The following is an 8,795-nucleotide window of genomic DNA, read 5'->3' on the forward strand; positions in this document are numbered from 1 at the left end:
CACATGAAAGCTACCGAAATTGTTTAGCAACCAATCTGGTGGATGTACTTTATATAAGGCAAAATCAAAGCAGTGGGCGAATCCTCCTTCAAGGGATTATGCTGCGGATGCCTTTGAATTAGTGTGAGCCAACTTCAGCTGATTCTGAGAAAGCCAGGAGACACGGAGACTTTCCCCCCACCCAGCCTCTTTAAAAGCAGCCCCTCCCCTACTCAAAACACCGGCCCTGGTTCACACGGCTGGGAAAAAGACTTTTAAATCAAGGCAGCATTTTTGCAAGCGCAGAGCTGCTTTTCAAGGCAAGCACCCCCCTCCCCTATTCAAACCGTGAAAAAGATCCCGTTTAAATTGTTTTCACAGATTTTAACTTAAGGATGTACTTTTGCAGGCTTTTCAAGCTGCCCCGGCCCTCCTCCACATCCTTCAGCCTTACCAGCTGTGTGATCAGAAGGGCAGCTCAACTGGTGAAAGAAGCGTGGCTGGGGTGGGATGCTGGCTGGAAGACAAGGCTGGGCTTAATCCCACCACTCCGCTGGCGGGAGGCTTTGCACTGGCCGGCCGTACCTGGCCCGCGGGCCCATATTTTGAGGATCCCTGATGCAGACCTTCACACCGTAGAGAGTTTCATGGACAATTTATTTATTTATTTATTTTTGTCACAACATCATATAAAAAGGATTATATAGTATATAAACATATATATGAGTAAATATTAGGAGGTATAAGCACCAATATATATATAGGAAGAAGAAAAGAAAAACAATAGGACAGAAACGGTAGGCACGTTTGTGCGCTTATGCACGCCCCTTATGGTCCTCTTAGGAATGGGGTGAGGTCTATAGTAGAAAGGAAGTGGACCAGCCACCGATTAGGGACCCCAGGGAAGTCCTGAGGAGCAGGCTGTGTTCTGCCAGAGCCTCATCTCCCTTGACCTACTGAAGGGGTGGCCTTGTGTTCCTCTCACATGAACCGGACCTCAAAATGAATTGCCATATATTAACAGTGCAAGCTAAAGAGATTTCTCAAGGATAAAGCAACATTTGTTATTGGCTCTGCTAGCAGAAGTTAATCATATATTTGCTAAGTAGGTAGTTTTACCTACTTAGCTAAATAGGCTAAGTTTAGGCTATTTTGAACCAAGGAAATTAAGAAACATTTAGAAATAAGGGAAATTAAAGTAGCAGATGGTAAGATGTGCACCATGTACACGCAAGTAGGTGCTAAACTGATGGTCAGTATTTGGAAACACGGAACTGAGTCAGCGGAAAATACGTCTGAGGACTGTTAGAAGAAAGGTATAAAAGAAGGAAATGTGGTTTCAGTTCGTGGCCATTGGCGTAGCTGTTCCATCGTCTCCGGACCTCATTGCAATGGGTTGCTAATGAAAGTTATATTACGTATTGATGCTTTTCTCATGTTCCAAATTGCTCATAAATAAACCTCTGAATCTGAAAGTAAGAATTATTGTTTGTGCTGCTGTCTCCTGTTTCTTTTATTGGGATTCAGTTTAGGACAGGATTCGTTTTATGACAGAACTTGGTGCTGTGACTCGGATAAGATAGTCACTGGAAGAGACCTGCAGTCCAGCAAGGATCCCTGACCGTTCCTTGCGTTGGAGCTGCAGGTCACCAGCCTATTCTTATATGAACCATCTACTTTGGATCAGAGGTAAGCCAGTTGGTCCTACAATGGACTGTTGTTAGTTAGATAGGGTGTGTGAGTTAGATAGAGAAGGTGGGTTCTGTCTCAGAATTCAGCCGCAAAGGAAGGGTCACAACCGGACTTGCTTTGTGGACAGACCCTGTGTCTTTTCCCAACATACTATGCTGGCAAAATGGTTGGGGTTCGTCCCGTGACCAGGACCTGGCATAGTGCAGTCTCCCCGGAAAACGGATTATTCTCTTGTATTTGTGCAAGAAGGTCGCGTCCTCAATCCGGGTCATGCCTGATGAGATGTGGAGTCTTTGATGAACTGTAAGTATAAGTTGAAACTGAAGTGTTGGGCCTAGACTCGCCAAACGGAAAGGAACAAGAGAAGTTGTTCACTGTTTCTCCTTAGTGGCAGGTTTCACTTATAAATTTCTATAAGTGGTGATGGGATTAGTGTTTTCCTGGCGCTATTGTACCAGAACACAATGCGTTTATATTGTATTTCTCTATCACAGGCTGTTTTATTGTCCTGATCATGGATATTATGCCTGCACAAGGGCTAGCCTGTGTAGCACAGGATTGCGATCATTGTTGGAAGTAATCTCTAAAGAGGACTTCTGAACGTCCTTTGTATACAAGGGTTCCTGCCTATGAGGCACCATGAGCAGGTTTTGTGAATTTATTTTATTTATTTATTTGTCACAACAGTATATATAAGCATAAGCAAGAAATAACTATACGATATATAAGCATATATATAAGCATAAGTATGAAATAACTATAGTAATTGGATACAATCAAAGGGAACATTAGGGCAGGAATGGTAGGCATGCTGGTGCTCTTATGCACGCCCCTTACAGACCTCTTAGGAATGGGGTGAGGTCAATAGTAGACAGTCTTTGGTTAAAGCTTTGGGGATTTTGGGAAGAGACCACAGAGTCTGGTAGTGCATTCCAGGCATTAACAACTCTGTTGCTGAAGTCATATTTTCTGCAATCGAGATTGGAGCGGTTCACATTAAGCTTAAATCTATTGTGTGCTTGTGTATTGTTGTGATTGAAGCTGAAGTAGTCTTCAACTGGAAGGACGTTGTAACAGATGATTCTATGAGTTAAACTCAGCTCATGTTGAAGGCGGCGGAGTTCTAAATTTTCTAAACCCAAGATTTCAAGTCTGGTGGTATAAGGTATTTTGTTGTAATCAAAAGAGTGGAGAACACTTCTTGTAAAATATTTCTGGACATGCTCAATTGTGTTAATGTCCGAAATGAGGTATGGGTTCCAGACAGGCAAGCTGTATTCAAGAATTGGTCTAGCAAATGTTTTATATGCTCTGGTTAGTAGTGTAGTGTTTCTGGAGAAGAAGCTGCGCAATATTAAGTTTTCAACTCTTAAAGCCTTTTTTGTGATGTAGTTGCAGTGGGCTGTGTTACTTAGATCATTTGATATGAAAACTCCAAGGTCTTTAACGGGGTGAGGGTCATCTACAAGGTAATGACCATCAAGCTTGTATTTAGTGTTCAGATTCTTTTTTCCAATGTGTAAGACAGAGCATTTGCTGGTTAAGATTTGGAGTTGCCAAGTTTATGACCATTCTGACACAAAGTCAAGGTCTTTTTGAAGGGTAGCTGTATTGTTGGTAGTGTTGAATAATTTAACATCGTCAGCGAAGAGAACACAATTACTTGTAATATGGTCACAGAGATCGTTAATGTATAATATGAAGAGTGTTGGTCCAAGAACACTGCCTTGGGGAACGCCGCTATTGACAGGAACAGGATTTGATAGGGCATTGCCTATTTTGACCACTTGTTGTCTGTTTGACAGGAACACTGTTATCCAGTTGTGGAGGGATCCGGAGATGCCGTAGGATTTTAGTTTTAGGAGAAGTTTGTTATGTACCACAGAGTCAAAAGCTTTACAGAAGTCTATGTAAATTGCATCTATTGCTTTGCCCTGATCAAGATTTGTGGTCCATATGTTTTTGCAGTGAAGAAGTTGTAAATTATAGGATAAATTTTTTCTGAAACCAAATTGTTTATTAGAGAGTAGGTTGCTTGTTTCTAGGTGAAGGATAATGGATTGGTTGATGATTGATTCCATTACTTTGCAGGTGACGCAGCATAAAGATATTGGTTTGTAATTTTCAACTAGGCTGGGGTCTCCTTTTTTGAAGACAGGGATGACCGTGGCTAGTCACCAAAGTTTGGGAAGGGAGCTGGTCATGAAAGCTTTTTCAAAGTTTATGCTTAGCGGTTCTGCTATATTAGTGGAAAGCTTTTTTAAGAAGTATGCACATAGTCCATCAGGTCCAATGGATAGAGATGGTTTCAGTTTGCGAAGAGCTTTTTCAATGTTATCTTCTGTGAAATCTATTTGTGTTAGGTCATTGTAGTCATTGTTGGTACCACTGGGGAATGTTGGGTATGAGCCATTACTATCAACAAAGACTGAGCCAAAGAATGTGTTAAAGAGGTTTGCTTTAACAGTTTCATCATTACATTCTTTGCCGTTAGAACCTTTTAGTGAAGGGATGGATCTCAAGTCTTTAAGTTTGTTGGTTTGCCCCACAGAAGCCTCCCCTATCTCAGCTTTGCTGGCTGAGGGACTTTGGGAGTTGAAGTCCACAAGTCTTAAAGAGACCAAGGTTGGAGACCCCTGATCTAGTATGACCCCCTGCTCAAGCAGGTGAGCCTATACCATTCCTGATAAATGGCTTTTCAGTCTCTTCTTAAGATCCCCAGTGTTGAAGCACCCACAACTTCCAGAGGCAAGCTGTTCTACTGGTTAATCATTCTCCCTGTCAAGAAATTTCTCCTTAGTTCTCAGTTGCTTCTCATCTTGGATTAGTTTCCATCCATTGCTTCTTGCCTTGCCTTCTGGTATTTTGGAGAACAGCTTGACTCCCTCTTCTTTGTGGCAGCTCCTAAAATATTGGAACACTATTGTATCACCCCTCTTCCTTTTCATTGCATTAAACATACCCAGTTCCTGCAACGGTTCATCGTATCCTTTTATCTCCAGGCCCCTAATCATCTTGGTCACTCTTCTCTGGACTCTTTCCAGAGTCTCAACACCTTTTTTATATTGTGGTCACCAAAACTGGATACAATATTCCAGTACCAAGGCTTTGTAAAGTGGTACCAATACTTCACGTGATCCTGATTCCATCCCTCTGTTAATGCACCCCAGGATTGCAGTGTTTGTTTTGCATGAAGGTTTTACAATAGATGGCTGTAAGTTCTTTTCTAAGTCATAAATTTTATAACCTTGTGAGTCATTGAAGCAGAGTCCAAGACGGGATCAAACAGTAGCTATCGGCTCCAAAGTTCCCTTCGTGGTGACATTTTTGGCACATCTCCAGCTCTGAATAGAAGGATGGGTTGGCCCTCTTCCTGTTCTACACACCGATATAAAAAGAAAGATTCTTTTCTCCCAACTGCAGTCACGCAAGGTTTTATACGCTGCATACATAAACAAAGCCTTGTGTTAAATCCCTCAGATTTCTTCTAAGGGACAAAATTTCCCACATTAGCTGAAATCATGAGGATTTGGAACGTTTTTGCCTGGCTGTTCATCTTGATTCTTTGCTTTGGGACTTTCTCAGCTGATGGTGCACGTAAGCTTCATAAACCTTTGATTTCCCAAAGATCTGGCAAGCCGAATTGAGAAATGAATTGGATTCATTTGGCATTCCGGTTCCAATCACGGGACAATACCTCCGAATGGGAACTTCATAACTTCACATCAGAAATTATGTACTCGAGGTTTGAAAAAAATGCTTCAATGTAGTTGGAAAAAAAGCTTTCAAAAATCTGGATTTCAGATGCACGCGATAGTGTTAGTTATACACAACTAGAGATTGATTTCTATTTGTAATTGATTGTGCTATTGGTGCTGTTAAATGTTTTATATTGCACTTCGAATAAACATATCTTTTGTTGCAACTTTGATATATCAGAAAAGCCTTGGAGCACAATATTGAAGCAATGATTAAATAAGCAACATTTTTAAAGCAAGTACAATGGGCATTAATGGGTATCAAAGATCTGTGTTTTAATTGTGGCTTGTAATATCAAGCAAGGGAAAACACGTATACAGGCAGTCCTTGACTTGCAACCATAATTGGGACTTTGACTTCAGTTGCTAAGAGAGATGATAAGTGAGTTGCACCCAATTTTACCTCCTTTTGCTTGTTAAATGAAGCACATCTTTCTCCTTTCTCCTTTGTCCCTCCTCCTCCTCCTCCTCCTTTATTGGATTCTTTTATTATTACTGTTGTTGTTGTTGTTGTTGTTGTTATTATTATTATTATTATTATTATTATTATTATTATTATTCCTTAGGGTCAAGAATGAGAAGAAAATGCTTGTGCAAAATGAAGAAACATCTGCCTGTGATGGACAGAAGTATGTTTGCTGCCAGCTTTTATCAGCATAAATGTAGATAAATCTCCTTGTGTTAGAACTTTTAATGCTTTGAGTATTTTTTGAAATAACTGCTTCAGACCTCAGGTGACCTCAGTACTCCCCCCACTCCAAATTATTAAAGCAGCCCCTCATTATTTCAAGCTTCCAAGCAAGTCTGAGAAAAGATACAACTGCTTTAAGAGATGCAATACTTTTATTGCATTGATTTCCCAAAACAGAGTTAGAAAGGACCTCGGAGGTCTTCTAGTCCAACCCCCTGCTCAAGCAGGAGACCTTATAGCATTTCAAACAGGTGGCTGTCCAATCTCTTCTAAAAAACTTCCAGTGATGGAGCCCCTACTACAACTTCTGGAGGCAGCTTCTGTTCCACTGATTAATCGTCCTCACTATTAAGAAGTTTCTCCTTAGTTCCAGGTTGCTTCTCTCCTTGATTCGTTTCCATCCATTGTTTTGTTTCATTTCATTCCATGTAGCCATTTCAGACAAGCGGCTGTGCAGTCTCTCTTCTTAAAAGAGCTGGAGATTTCTTCTGCTTGGTGTCAGGCTCAGGGGAAAAGAGGGTCTGTTTTAATGAGCAGCAAAAAGGTGTCGGACGGTCCATATGTGAAGGTCCAATCAAACTGATTTATTGCTAACAGCCTATGGGCAGGAAGCGTCTCAACCAATGGGTAGCACCTGCTTGGAGTTAGATATGGGTTAATGGCATTCGGTGGCTGGGGTGGGGGGTTGCTTTTAGTCTGGTTGTGTACCTACATAGGGATTATAGGCAGATCCCTCTTTTAACTCTGACCCATGTTCTGCCACTGGTATTTGAAACCACAGCTTATTCTACAGATGAGTGTTATTTGGCAATACTTTTGTGTATGTTATATCAGATGTCAGCTGGTACAAGCCCAAACTGAACTAAGGGTGTCTACAAACAACTTTCCTTTGAAGGGGGTGATTGTCTTACACTGAAAAATGGCCAATCTTCACCCTGATTTCTTGTTTGGTAGTTTTGCAGTTTAGCCTAGCTTTGCTCAGGTTGAGGTTTCTGTGGGGCAAGGCTGAGGGAGAGAAGGGGATAGGATAGGGTTATATATAGGTGAATACCTGTCCTCTGCTACAAAGCTATGTTATTGGCTTGATAAATCGACACATTTTGAAAATTAATGAGTAGTTATGATCAGCCTCTCCTCTCCCCTTCTCTCCCTCAGCCTTGCCCACAGAAGCTTCCCCTATCTTATCCCCTGCTTGCTGCTGTGAAAGAAAAACTGAAACTGAAACTCCTCTCCTCTGCTTGTGTTTTGCATTTGGAACAGATTTCTTTTTAGGTGGGGAGGGGGAGTAGAACTTCTTAGCATCAAAGCGTGGGACAGATTTCTTTTCAGGCGGGGAGGAATAGTAGAAATCTTTAGCATCAGAGGGCTGTTTGGCAAGTGAATTTGCTGTGTGAACAAGAAGGGGACAGGAAGGAGCCTGGCTGTGGCTTAGCTCAACTGTTCCGTAGTAAAGCTGCTTGCTGCTGTGAAAGTAAAACTGAAACTGAAACTCCTCTCCTCTGCTTGTGTTTTTCATTTGGAACAGATTTCTTTTCAGGTGAGAGGGTGAGTAGAACTCCTTAGCATCAGAGAATGTTAATAATAATATAGGAAATACTAATGCTCTGGTAGTCATTTCAAAAAATCCTTTCTTACTGAGCATCTAGAAGCCAAGGGGAATGTACGTGGCAAATTTCAAGTTTTTAGGCTTTACGGTTCTGGATATTTTGTGATGATGCGTGAGTGCTATTTCGCTTTTATAGATAGATAGATAGATAGATAGATAGATAGATAGATAGATAGATAGATAGATAGATAGATAGATAGATAGATAGATAGATAGATAGATAGATAGATGGATAGATGGATAGATGGATAAATAGCGAGAGATGATAGATAGATAGATAGATAGATAGATAGATAGATAGATAGATAGATAGATAGGTAGGTAGATAGATAGATAGATAGATAGATAGATAGATAGATAGATAGATAGATAGATAGATAGATAGATAGATAGATAGATAGATACAGATTTTTTAATATGATTCTTGAAAGCTGTTAATTGGTAGATATTTGTGCATGTGATATTATTTCAATTAAGTTTATTCTCTCTTTTTTTCCCATCTTGTCTTACAGAGATAATCGGACAGCACAAGAAATGTTTCTGTAAACTTCATAAAGCAAGCATACTTCCCAATTATGTTTTTATTCCTGGACCACTGCCTCAAGTGTGAAGGGAAGACTTAGACAAATTCATAATATTAGCTGCAAATTATGCCGTTGTTGTTGTTGTCATTATTCTGGTCTGTCATGATTTTTGGTTTCCATCAAGCGTTCGGTCCTTCTGAAGGGTGTCACTTTGGGGAAAACTGTGTCAAGACAGAGATACTGCAATCCTCCTAAATATAATCTGGTTGCGAAGCTCACAGATTTTGATCATGTGACCCGGGGTGAAATCTAAAAATGTTCCCTACCGGTTCTGTGGGTGTGGCTTAATTGGTGGGTGTGGCTCGGTGGTCAGATGACTGGGTGGGCGTGGCCAATAACAATAAATAATAAAAATAATAAATAAGGTATACAAAACAATAAGAGGTACCAAAAACCAACTTTCACACTTTACACACACACAATACAACACAACTGACTCACACACAATGTAAAAGCAGCTGCACTTCACCCAAAATGGCCCCTGC

The 8,795-nt window shown here is 40.7% G+C and overlaps 1 long non-coding RNA gene across 1 annotated transcript; it reads left to right on the forward strand.

The window, feature by feature from the left end:
• The first annotated feature begins 5,130 nt into the window (after window positions 1-5,130).
• LOC131200789 (uncharacterized) lies at window positions 5,131-8,355 on the forward strand. The gene is made up of 3 exons (XR_009155703.1): window positions 5,131-5,268; window positions 5,996-6,058; window positions 8,239-8,355. It is a non-coding gene; the product is annotated as an uncharacterized LOC131200789 (long non-coding RNA).
• The last annotated feature ends 440 nt before the right edge of the window (window positions 8,356-8,795 follow it).

The sequence above is a fragment of the Ahaetulla prasina genome, chromosome 6 (genome assembly GCF_028640845.1).
Source record: "Ahaetulla prasina isolate Xishuangbanna chromosome 6, ASM2864084v1, whole genome shotgun sequence".
NCBI lineage: Eukaryota > Metazoa > Chordata > Lepidosauria > Squamata > Colubridae > Ahaetulla > Ahaetulla prasina.